This window comes from Mus pahari, chromosome 11 (genome assembly GCF_900095145.1).
Source record: "Mus pahari chromosome 11, PAHARI_EIJ_v1.1, whole genome shotgun sequence".
Lineage (NCBI taxonomy): Eukaryota > Metazoa > Chordata > Mammalia > Rodentia > Muridae > Mus > Mus pahari.
In genome coordinates, this window is record NC_034600.1 from 13,172,088 (window position 1) to 13,186,199 (window position 14,112).

Consider the following 14,112-nt stretch of genomic DNA (forward strand, 5'->3'; position numbering starts at 1 on the left):
CATTCCTCTATTGAGGGACATCTGGGTTCTTTCCAGCTTCTGGCTATTATAAATAAGGCTGCTATGAACATAGTGGAGCATGTGTCCTTATGAATGGGTTATTTTAAGTTATGATCTAGTCAGAGAAGAGTGTAGATATATGGCCAAGTTATTTGTAAACGTATTTTGAGTCTGAATCTTTTTTTTTTTAAAGATTTACTTATTATATGTAAGTATACTGTAGCTGTCTTCAGACACTCCAGAAGAGGGAGTCAGATCTTGTTAAGGATGGTTGTGAGCCACGACATGGTTGCTGGGATTTGAACTCTGCACCTTTGGAAGAGCAGTCGGGTGTTCTTACCCACTGAGCCATCTCACAAGCCCCTTGAGTCTGAGTCTGATTTCTGGGAGCATGGGTCTGAGAAGTAGAACCAGACCTAACTTCTATACAACAATCCACTTCACGGACAAAACATACATATTGTTGAGCCTTCAGTCATTACAACGCCTCAGAAAGAGTATTGTTTCATAGAGAGCCATGGCATGCTACCACCATTCAGTCAAACACTGCCTCAAGCTGGTTTTCAGGTCACCATTGCTGTGTTGACAAGCAGAATCCCTCTGCCAGACAGTCCCTGCTTGTCTCTTTCCTCTGCTGCAACAATACTGTTCAGTGCAATGTATATTTTATTGAATAGTCACTTACTCAGAAGTACTACTAAATACTCACAGATGGTCCTGGGCAAAGTACAGTCTCTGTCCCTATATAGTCCACATTGTGTCAGAGAAAGGACATAAATCCAAAGCACAAGAAGGCCTGTGCTGTCAAAGAAATGTAAAATAAGATGGCTCAGAGTTACTCACTGGCTGAGAACCACATGATTTACGTACATCAACCAGCTGCTCTGGTACTCCTTACCTGCCTCTGCTTGGAGCACCCAGGCCAACACTACTATAGCTGAATTACCAGGAAACAAGTCAAAACAGCATCAGAAGACCTCTTCTGCAAGGTCCAAACAGTAAATGTTTCAGTCTCTCGGGCAGTGTCATCTTACTCAGATGGGTACTCAGAGCTGCACATTATTTTTAGGATGGCATCTAAGGACAGTGGAAAGCAGAAGAATGTGCCTGAGGCATCTAGTCACAGCCTAATAACAGCGTGGTGGGCAATCCCTGCTCTGTACAGTTCTAGAATCAGGTGTTCAGTCCTCAAAAGCTGGCTGTTGAAGCAGTTCCAGTCTGGAGATGGCGTTCTTAGAGTATTGCCCGTCTTATGTCTACTTTGGTATAGAGGAATTTTAATCCATCAATATGGCTGCTCTGGCAAGGGGCTTCATCCAAAGATATGATCCAGCATACACACCTGTAATCCCTCTGGCTGGGATTTGTTCTCCAAAGTACAAAGATAAGCCCTCAGTAAGCACCTTTGATCCCAAACAATGACGTTTAATTGAGGGGCAGACAAAGTGATGAATCAGAGAAAGATTTGACAAAATGAATCCGAGATAGAACATGTCCAACTTGAGGACAGATAAGAAAGAGAGGTCATTTAAGAGGGGAGAGAGAGAGAGAGAGAGAGAGAGAGAGAGAGAGAGAGAGAGAGGAATTCAGAGCAGTTCAGTTTGGTGAAATTTAATTGAGCGTACCACAGGGCAGAGGAGTTTGGAACGGTTCACTTTGTGGAGGTCAGAGGCAGTCTTTCCAAGCAGAACAACTCAGTCAGAAGCCAGTTTGAGTCAGTCAGCTTGGAGAAGAGTTTCAGCCAGAATAGTTGAGTTGAACCAGCCAGTCAGTGTTCAGAAAGAGTTAGAACGTGTGAGTTTATTCATCAATAAGTCTCAGAGGCTAAAACATTCTAGGCCAAGATAAGCAGACGAACGCTGGAAGCTGAAGCCTTTAAGGTCCTGGCTTGCAGAAGATTAATATAGCTTGCCAGTACAAATTAAGGACTTAACATAGGCTATATACGTGCATACAGAAAAAACTCCAGACAAGAATTCATCCTCGCTGAATTAAAACTACTCAAGCAAAGGCTTTGTCTCAACATTTCTAAAATTATTATTATAGATTTAGTTCCTCGTAGTACTACCATACATGTGGCAAGTATTCTTAGAACATCACTAAAAACAGTACATTAAGCCAGACAGTGGTGGCACACGCCTTTAATCCCAGCACTTGGAAGGCAGAGGCAGGTACATTTCTGAGGTTGAGGCCAACCTGGTCTACAGAGTGAGTTCCAGGACAGCCAGGACTGCAGAGAAACCCTGTCTCAAAAAAACCAAACCAAACCAAACCAAAACAACAACAACAACAACAAAAAAAAAAAAAACCCAGCACATTATAAGAGATCAGAGCACTATAGGAAATAGGAAATAAACAAGTTTAAATTTGCTCATCAATTCACTTGATCACAGAAACTTCTTTCTCACCTATTCCTATTACAAAAAAAAAAAATGCTTTTAGAAATGATCTTTTTTTTTTTTTTTTTTTTTTTCTTTTTTTCGAGACAGGGTTTCTCTGTATAGCCCTGGCTGTCCTGGAACTCACTTTGTAGACCAGGCTGGTTTCGAACTCAGAAATCCACCTGTCTCTCTCCCCACCCCCACCCCCGAGTGCTGGGATTAAAGGCGTGTGCCACCACGCCCAGCAGAAATGATCTTAAAAAAAAAATAGAAATGATCTTTTTAAACATATTAAATTCTGTTGTAGATATTTGGGCTGGATACCACATTTGTTCTTTGCATTTTGGTCTGTCTGTTACATGGGATGTCTCTTTCATGATGGGTGAGAATTACACTTACCTGTGGATATAAAGACATATATGAAGGATGTAGATAAATCATATGCAGGCAACAACACAGCTCCATAGCAAATGCCTTGGAATCTACCTCCTACACCAATAAGAGACTGATTACAAATTTTCTTTTATTTTATTACTTACCATGTGGTATTATCTTATTCACCAAAAAAGTAGTTGAACATAGTCCTATGCAAAATATTTTGAATCTTTACTTTCCCAAGCTAAGCGCATTAGTCCTCAAGAAGTAATTTTAGAAAGCATTTTCAGAAAATGTGCTGTTGGAGACTTTTAAAACCCTAGTGTTTATTTCTTAGCTAGAAGCAGATTTCAGGATAGTTTTTCTTATATTTAAAAAGGAAATTTCCTGTGAATCAGACAGACATGTGTGTATGAAATCTTCAGTCCTCAGAGGACAGCCAGCTAAATCACTCTTCCAACCTGCCTCAGTTTAGGCTTGTTGGGTGGCATGTCCTGTAGCTCATCGCTTTGCTTCAATGGCAGGGGTAGGAAACCCTCAGGGCTCACTAACCACATCGCATATCAACACATCACCATGGCAACACATCACCATGGCAGCCTTCACATCACCATGGCAGCCTCTGTCTCCCTGTCACAGTCCCTCTGCAATGACTCAGCCATTCATTCTCCTGAATCAATATTGAAACTCTTGACATCTGTTACTTGAGGTGTGTGTATGGGGTGTGGGAGGGGAGACTACCAAATCCTTTACTTCTGACATCAAGTCATAGTGAGGCCATGGTTATGATTTCTGCTTCTGCTTCTCTCTGAGGACAGACCATACTATAAAGTTTTCACTCTGCATAATTACCTCGAAACAAGTTTGCATTTCCATTCTTGGCAATATAGTAACAACCAATTACAGTTTCCAAAAACCATCCATGTGCTGCAGTAAATTTATGAAGTGCTGAATTTAAATAGTTAATCACCTTGGTAGTAGCTTGTAGAGGAATATGGAGGTGGGGTGGAGCTATAACTATTTTGAAAAGTAATAAGCCGGGCGTGGTGGCACACACCTTTAATCCCAGAATTTAGGAGGCAGAGGCAGGCAGATTTCTGAGTTCGAGGCCAGCCTGGTCTACAGAGTGAGTTCCAGGACAGCCGGGCTACGCAGAGAAACCCTGTCTTGAAAAAAAAAAAAAAAAAAGCAAAAAAAGCAAAAAAAGAAAAGTAATAAAATCTCTAAATCTTTGGTGTATAAATATTAAAATTCTATTTTATATACATATTCCATCTTGAAGTATAAGTAGCAAGAGCCAGGATAAGCACATTACATAGTATTTCCATCAGGCATCACCGTTCAACAAATATCAAATTATAAAATGAACCCTCCTGTTTTAAAACATATTTATAATCATGTGTTTCTGATACGATGACTCACAAAATGAGTCTAGTTTTCAATCAAGCACTTACTGAGTAGTTTTCAGTTCTCTTTGGACTAAATTCAGAGCAAAAAGCATCTCTACTGTGTGAAGAGGAGACTATGAATTAAGAATAAGTGCACACCTGCCTGATGAGACCCTCAAAAGCCTTTGGTTTCGTTTCCGTGTGTGGAGAGCCAGGCTACAGTAAGGAGGACACACCTCACTTCATTCTTTCTCAGTTGCATCTCCTTCCAGAATGAGCCAGCTCACAGAGCAAGACCAAGTTCAGGCCCATCTGATCTGCACAGGGCACTGCTGTAATTAAACTGTCCTCAGCAAGCTACACCAGATAACCCAATAAAGTCATCAGTACTGGGTATGACAAAGCTCTCCCAGGACCCCTTGCTCTCTACCGGGGATTTCTCCAATCTGAGGTAATGTTTATTTTACCAGTAACTCAAAGCAAACAAAGCCCCTGGAAACAAGGACCCCACTGTATATTCACATCCGGGTGGGAAAACTAAACTCCGAAGCAAGAAAAGTTTGGCTGATGGCATGTGGGCATCAAGCAGAGCTTCGCAAAGTTTGTGTTTTACGTGTGGGTGCCTAGTTCATGTAACACAGAGAGGAGTTCGGGGTGTTCCACTGTTCAGTTCATACTGAAACACATACAAAACCACTCAGCAAGCTCTGCTATGCTGTCTGCAGATGTTAGGAGTCAGACAGTATCAGGAAACATACACTAGATTTACCTTATTTTTTTTCTTAAAAAAAAAAAAGTTTAAAGTTCTGAGAAAGTAAAAAGATGACTAATGTTGTGCTGAGAGACTGCTGTGCAGACAAGGACAGCCTGGGCTTGCCCACGGCAATCCCTGGGAGTGGTCCCAAACAAACGGGAGCTCCCGCGTGCTCGTGACTATTCTCTCTTGCTTCCACGTTATACTTTGTTCTTCCAAAGTGAGAAAGAGAATTGTATTTTCTATAAGAAGTGTTGAAGTAGCTAACTTCTGATAATTATAAAATCACTGGTGGCCACTAGTTCAAAAGAAAATCTTTCCCAAATAAAACCAATTATGAGCAGATTTCAACTGTGTCCCTTCATCCACTGCCAAATGCGGTATCAATAGGATGGAATGTGAAGGCTGCCGCTTTGAGGGATCTGAAAGGCACTGAGAGTATTCATCTTTTTGTGGTGGCTCCACCCCCATGCAGAATAGAAGAAAAGAAAAGGGAATTATACAGCATCAAGTTGAATTGTGCAAGTGGAGAGCAGGAAAGGAAAATTATAACCAGATGCGTGTGTGGATGATTTAGTTTCCTATTTTCCAGTGAGCTCAACAAGACAACCCACGCCCTCTACTGGCAGTGTGAAGTAACTGAAAACTGAGAAAGAAAACAAAATTGAAAAGTATTACAGTAAAGAAATACTACTATAATAATGACATTAAAACAACATTAGGCCGAGTCTTGAAACTTATATTTTACTATGATAAATAATCACAAAAATGTCAAAATTGCTAAATAGTAATAATTCCATATGGTTCAAACTACTGCCTCCCTTTCTTACTGACAAAAAGTGATGGTCTGTCCCGTTCCTTGCCATTGTCACTCAGCAGGGAAAAATATGCTTGGTAAATTATTTTATTTACCTTATTTTATTTAAATTTTAAATGTCGAAAAGCACAGGAATTAGTTAATATATCTGCATCCCACTCGGTAAGGAAAACTTTTGGAGTTGCACTCACTCAGATGCTGAGCTCTTCTCGCCTTGGCGTGATAAGCTTTCCACACTGAAATGTTTACATTTTATAATCTTTACATTACATAAGCCTTTCTATACTTAAAATAATGATAGAAGGATACTGCGTGTGCAAAGAAGCTGAAAAGTGTGCTGGCTTCTCAAAATGGTGATGCCAATGGAGCCCCAGGCTTCTTGTCTTTAATAGCTTGGAGCCCCAAGGTAGATATTGTGGGCACAGTGTGACAAGCAGGATCGAAGAGAGGGATTAGAGGGGCTGGAACTGATCTGGATGAAGTGACTCTAGGAAAAGCCTGGGTGCATCTGAGCTCCAAACTCTAATCAGAAACGTCCAGTGTCCTCTGAGGCCAGGGAAAGCCCAGCGCTGCAAATAGAGTGTAAAATCAGTTAGAAGCTGACTGATCCTAGAAACTGTGGAAGGGAGAGAAGAATGCTGGAATGGGAAGATGGGCTAAGTCTACTGATCCGACAGAGAAGAGTAGATGTGCCACTGTTTCCTATACAACCAAGTTTAAAGACAGTGGCTTGAGCAGAGTAAAAGGTGGACATGCATTATCTTTGTTCCAGAGCTCAGCAGTGCCGAGCACTGCTGATACCCAAATGACTGTGCACACACAGATAGCTACAGTTGCACCATATTACAAAGGGGAGGGATCGGGGCAGAAATACTTAAAACATTCCAGGCTGTCCGTTGTAATCTACTCCACCCAATAACTAGAAGTGTTCAGTGCAATTTACAAAAAAATAAAATTAAATAAAAATAAAAACCAAAAATAGAAGAAGCCACTTATTTCTGGATACTCTCCCAGGAGCAGAATGATCCTGGGACTCCTCTTCCTAAACTGGAGTCCAGGATCAGAGGCATTCTGGACGCTATAGAAGTTTCTGCTCACAGTCAAGTGGAAGGCTAACCTGAAGGAGTGCAACTCAAAACCTTAGTGTTCAGGTCATTACATTAACTCAATTTTGATCTTTCTCACCAAATGACTCATGGCATAACCGTCCTTTCCTGTGTTGACAGCAGAGTTTGGGAAGATGCCCTACTTCACATTCATCTCCTTTAAAAAAAAAAGATATATTTGGGTGTATGAATTGTTTTGTGGAGTGTATGTATGTATGTATGTATGTATATATGTATGTATGTATGTATGTATGTATGTGTTGCACAGGCATGCCTAGTGCCCACAGAGGTCAGAAGAGGGCATGGATCCCCTGGAACAGGCAGTACGATGTTTCAGAGCCACCATGTGACCACTGGGCACTGAAGCCAGCTTCTTTGCAAGAGCAGCAAATACATTCAACTGCCTGAGCTCTGGCTTCAATCCCCGTATACATCTTTTCTTTTCATTTTTTTACTTTTCTTGTCTTGTTTTGTTTTGTTTTTTAGTTGGTTGTTTTTGTTTTTTGAGTTTTGTTTGGTTGGTTTTTTTGTTTGTTTTTGTTTTTTTGAGACAATGTCTCTCTACGGAGCCTTGGCTATCCTGGAACTCACTATATGGACCAGACTAGTCTTGAACTCACTTGCCTCCATTTCCAGGGTTCTGGGAACAAAGGTGTGCCTTCCACTCCCAGCCCTTTGTTTTCTTTCCAACATTCAGTTTTTAATCATTAAAACGCAATTCCATTTCTCAGACAGTAAAAAGCAAAGCTTAACCTCCTCTTTAATCTCCAAGAGTTAATTCCTTGCCTACTTGGACTTTTTCCAGATTGCAAGCCTGAAAGAGGGCAGAGACCGGGTTATTCTTTCTCATACTACACTTCTTCCTCTATCTCTTACATGCTTTCCATCTCCTCTCCACAGCAGCCCCCAGGCTTTGGAGGGAGACGTCCCATCTATGACTGAGCGTTCAGCGGTCACCTAATTTCCGCACTGGACAAGCTGTGCCTCTCTGCACTCATCACTGCACATCAGGAACTTCCCAGAGCAAATGTGAGATGAGAGAAGGGTATACACTGTGAAAGCCCCTCCTCCAGCAGCAATGTACTTCCTCCTGCCAGCCCATGTACCCACAACCTTCCCAAATGGCGCCCCCAACTTGGGCCAAGTATTAAAAGACCTGAGCCTATGGAAGACATGTTTATTCAAACCATCACGCTCTGGTTTTCTTTTGTTCAACCCTCAGGTTGTTCTTCCTGTCATGTCTTCTGTGATAGTCCTTCAGCGTACTTAGTTATTAGTCACTAATGCGATTGGGAGTACTTTTTCCTGATTATGCTTTATGATGCAACATTTATACTCACAACTGACTAGGATCATCAGAAAGCCTTCTGAACCGGATGACCTCCACAGGACCTTGGCTGGGATGGCACTCAGGTGGCACTTTACAGCACAGCTCAGAAGTTAGCTGTCAATGCTCCTCCTTAAGATGCCATTGTGTCCCTAAAGCCCAAAGATGCAAGTAACATCTAGCAATCAGTATGAATAATCACAAAACTTACAGTTTAGAGCATTTCCAAATACATATTTATTAAGTAAAATACCCAGTTCATGTAAGGAGAAATAATGTATTTTTAGAAAAATGCATTGTTGAGAAAAATCTTTAGATTTTTTTGAGATGACATCATTTGCCATCTTAAAAACGTTTTAAATATCTGTGTTATGGAGACTACCTATGATCTGTGTTATAGAGGATGCCTATGATCTGTGTTATAGAGAATACCTATGTCTATGTTTTATATGTACCATCCAAAAGTCACCATTTTAAAATGTGCAGATTTAGTGACATGGACCGTGTTCACAATACTGTCCAGTCATCATTGGTTTCTAGTTCAAAACATTGCCAGCATCCCAACATGGCAACCGATTTCTAGTCCTCCTTCTCTCTAGCCCTTGACAACAGCTCATCTGTTTTATCTCTCAAAATTTAATTGCCAATGCTAAGACGATGTCATGGAAAAAAACAGCAAAAAGGATTTCGAGTCAGTGCCAGGAGTAGAGGGTTACAAAAGCTGTCTTGATGACTGACATGGCAGTTATAGTCATGATCCCTCAGCACTTGTGAGTACACACACAGGATGTGCAGAAGATGGGGCTGGTCACCAGTCCCTTACTCAGTTGGGAGTCAGCAGAGGAGAGGCTCATGAGGCCTCACCTCCCTCAGGATCTACAGGTAGCTAGCTCCTGGTTGCTAAGTGACAGACATTTCGTTCAGTGAGATAGCCAATGATAAGACGCCTATGATTATCCTGTAAACAACTCGTCACCTGTGTTCCTGTACACAACACTAGTTAAACTCAATCTCTCTCTCTCTCTCTCTCTCTCTCTCTCTCTCTCTCTCTCTCTCTCTCTCTCTCTCTCNCACACACACACACACACACACACACACACACACACACACACTGTAAAAGCAGAAGAATGACTGAGAAAAGGAGGGGATCAGCAGGAGTGACAGGGATGAGAAAGAGTAATGGAGAATGAATAGAATCAAATGGATTATGTACTCATGTGAGAATATCATGGTGAAATCCATCTTTATGTATAATTAATCAATGCTAATTAAAACATAACTTTGCAGCCGGGTGTGGTGGTGTACGCCTTTAATCACAGCACTTGGGAGGCAGAGGCAGGCAGATTTCTGAGTTCGAGGCCAGCCTGGTCTACAAAGTGAGTTCCAGGACAACCAGAGTTATACAGAGAAACCCTGTCTCAAAAAACCAAAAAAAAAAAAAAAAAAACAGAACAAACAAACAAACAAACAAAACAAAACCATAACCTTGCTACTGATGGATTCTTGCATGGACAGATCATTGCTTTCAGTTGCATACTCACCAATAACCCCAGTTCAAAGGATGGCTCTGATAAAATGAAATTGGTCATAAGACAAAACCAAAGGTCATAGTTCTTAGAATGTGACCAGTAGGGATCGTGGGTGTGGGACATTTCCCAGGGGTAAGGAGATAACACAAGGGTGTGGGAGAGAGGAATCACAATACATTCCATGCACAACATTGTCAAATAACAAAACATCTAATTTTTAAAAATTAGGAAAAAAACAATGGCATTGAGATCTTAACAAGGATCATATTGAGTCAGCGCCCTTCAAAAGCAATGCCTGTCTCATGATATCTAATCTTTGTCAATCTACTGTGTCTTTCCATTTACTGAGAAAGCATCTAGTTTCCTTCAGCGTTATTGTGTACTGCTTTACTGTACAAGTCTTGAGCTGACCACGTTCCTGAGCATTTGATTATTTTGATGCTGTTAAAAGTAGAGCTGCTTTCCTAGTGTCCTTACAGTGCTCATATTAGTGTAAATAAATACCGTGGTTCCTCTGTTACTCGGCGTTTATGTGCTTTATTGATAAGTCAACTTTGCTCTGTAGTCGTCTGTCCTCCAATCTTGATTCAAACATATAAATCGAATCTGACTTCACGTGAGTTTTTAGTTGGAATAGAGAAAAAGATATAATAGGTTTTTCATATAATTTTGGATCTTCTTCTTTGATAACATGCCAAAACTCAACAAATGGTAATTTTATAAAGGTCAATTGCAATGTAGCACCTGAAACCATATCAGCGAGGTTGCTTTGCTCAGCCATATCTGTCTCCGTTTCTTTTCTGTTGCTGCGACAAATCGCCATGACCAAGGCAACTTATAAAATAAGCATTTAATTTGGCTTATGGTTCCAGAGGGTTATAGATGGCAGAGCAGATAAACAGTGACAGAAACAGCTGAGATCTTACATCTGGATCTGTAAACAATGGGCAAAGAGCACACTATGGATGAGAAGCGTTGAAACCTCAAAGCCCACGCCCAGTGATACACCTTCTTCAACAAGACCACACCTAATGCTTCCCAAGCAGTTCCACTAACTGGGACCATGTATTCAAACATATGTACCTCTGGCGGCCATTCTCATTCAAGCTACAGTAGTGAAATACCTTGACCTTTCAATTGGACTGAATCTCTTGTCTGTGGATGACTTTGTAGCATCAATTCATTACCTGTTTGGAAATTATTGGCCCTCTGGGTTGTACAGATTCCCCACATGTTGACAAATCTCTTTTTTTTTTCAAATATCCCACTGCTATTATGAATGTCAATTTCCTCACAAAATTATTTTAGTTTTGAGAGCCTAACAACTTTATAGACTTGGTAAAAATTTTTCTAGAATATTTTATGATTGAAAATGTGCATTCTGTTAATGCTAGCAAGTTTTGTCATACTTCATTTGACAGTAAGTAGATGGTTTATTATAAGTGTTTACAGATATTACCCTCAGTTGTTGCATGTAGCTTTATGCTACCCCACCTTAGCTCCAGGAAGTGACCATGCTACCAGCCCCCACCCAGCTTCCCTTGAATCCACAGATAAAAGACACACACACAGTTGTTCCTTTTCAATTCTCTTGGCACAATTTCTGGACACTACTATCTCCTGCTTGGAAAAGTGTGCCCTTAACAATATTCTTATCTCTGTTCCTCCTACCTGCCCTAAACTTTAGTGGCTAAGATATATCTAGTCCCTGCTAAACATCCCTGACCACCTACTTGTGGGAGTGGCCTGTGTCACTGCCCCTCCCAAGTCCTCACAGGGCTGCTTAGTACTTCTCTCTCTAAAGCACAGCAAACTTCTCCTCTGCCCTTGTGTTTCTCTTTTTCCTCCAGGAACCCGGAACTCTCATCTATTCCTTCTGTCGAGCGATTGGCCCCTAGATTTCTTTACTGACAGATCGAGAACTAATTGGGGAACCTAGCCCTGCACTCAGTTTTTCATTTTAAATTTTATTTTATTTTTGACATTATAATATAATTATATTTCTCCCTTCCTTTCCCATTCTTATCTCCTAACACCCCTCATGTGCTCTTTCAATTTTATAGCCTGTTTTTTTCAATTACTGTTATTGCATGCACATGCATACATACATACACACATGCAGGCATGCATACATACATACATACGTACGTACATACTACCTATTCAGTCCATACAATGTTTACATCTTATCAGGGCCTACGGTCACTGGACAAACAATTGTCACTCCCTCAGTTGTTCATTGTCACATTTTCTATTAAAAATAATGGTGTCTGATAAAAACTGGTTGCTCACTTTTGGCATGAATTGGTATCCGAGCTTTTTCCTGGTAACTACTATATTTTGATGCAAAGCTGAAGGGCTTTGTAGATATTAGAATTTCATCTGCAAGGACAAAAATTCATGCACTTAGAGATTGAAATTTAATAGAAAATTTGAAAAGATTCATTGTGTTAAAATGTATGCATATGTGTATTATGTATGTGCATGTGTGCAGGTGCCCTTGGAGGACAGTATTGGGTTCCCTGGAACTGGACTTACAGGAGGTTGTGAGCCTTGGGAAGCAGGCTGAGGCCCAAACTGATCCTGTGCAGAGTGAAAGTGCTCTTAACTGCTGGGCCACCTCTCCAGACCCTTAGTAGATTTTAAAAAACTGCTTAATCAAGGAACATTAGAAGTATACATCGCTTTTTAAAGTTTTTTTTTTTCATTTATATTTATGTTGTTTATTCTACTGATGCTAGAGATTAAATCCAGAATCTCGAGCATGCACTCTACCATTGAGATAAATCCAGTAAGCCCTTACTTATTTTTTATTGAGGAAAAAGAGGAGCAGAGAAGGCAGTGACCACTAATGTGCTTTGATTAATCCACCTTAATTTATGCTAAGGATTAACTATGAGGGTGAGTGATATCAAGGTGGGGTAGCCTGTTAATCTTGTAATATTGTGACGGTACTTAAGAGTTCCAATGTCCATTAAGAAATTTAAAAAAATGAGACTTCCTCTTGTAGTAGTGCAGACCAAGAGTGAGCCCAAACTTGAACTCTCTAGTTCTCTCCCTGTGCGTTTGAGCTTAGTTTGTGGTTACTGACCTGTCTGCTATCTGTTGTAGTGTCTGTCCCATCCCCACTGCCTGTCCTTGTTACTTGTCCCTAACAAAGGGCTTTGCTCTATATTTATTAAACATTACATAAGGTATGGTATAGGGAAGGAATGAAGAATACATTTCTACAATTTTTTTACAGAATTTTACAAGGGAGGAAGTGACTTTGCTGACTCAAATAGCACTCAAACTACACATAGACTTAGTCACTATCTCCCATGCTGCTTCCAACCTTTATGGGATATTTGTTTTTAAGGTTGCTTTCAACATGTTGTCTACTTTGCGCAAATGGTTGCCACCACACATATGTATAATTCTGGGTCAAAGGCATGGAAGAGTACATGGTTTAAGGTTAAACTTATGCATTTGTTTTAGGTAGTAAAAGCCTATTGAATGGGATATCTAAGGTATAATAAAGGTTGATTACATTGTCCTTTTAAGACACGTTAAACTTAAACAGCCTGAGGACACTGAAGAACAGTACGTTACATACATAATTTTAAATGGTCTCAGGTCATAGGAGACATTGATGGCAAATGTTCAGTCACTTCAAGCAACATTTTCAGAAAAGAAGACTGCTACAACAGGGTGATTTAATAAAGGAATCTTGGGGAGTAGTAGGAATATGTAAATCACACTTGGACAACAGTTGTTATGGCGATTAACATATTTTGCACAGACTGCTTTAATTCAGGAATATTACAAGAGGTCGATGTTGCCATTCTGATTTTGTTTGTTTGCTCATTTTGGTTTTCGTTGTGTAGCCCTGACTATTCAGAAACTAGCTCTATAGACTGTGCTGGCCTTGAACTCACAGATATCTACCTCCCTCTGCCTCCTGAGTGCTGGGACTAAAGGTGTGTGCTACCGTGGCCTGCCGATGTTGCCATTCTTTTTTTTTTTTTTTTTGAGACAGGGTTTCTCTGTATAGCCTTGGCTGTCCTGGAACTCTCTTTGTAGACCAGGCTGGCCTTGAACTCAGAAATCCATCCGCCTGCCTCTGCTCCCAAGTGCTGGGATTAAAGACATGCGCCACCACGCCCGGCTCTGATGTTGCCATTCTTATCTTCCTTTTCTTGTTGCTATTTTCTCCTAGCTATGCATTTGCTTCTCTCATTACTCACAAGGTACAAAAGCCTCAGATTCTGTCTTTTATGACACCATAATTTTAATTAAGGCAGATACTGAAAGAAAGTTGAGCATGGCTCATGGACGTTATAGTGGAATAGTTGGGGGAAAATAACAAATTCTTCTGTGAATTCTCACCACATTCACCTCCAAACACTGTCCTATGCTCTTAGGGAAAGAAGAAGAAGAAGGAGAAGGAGAAGGA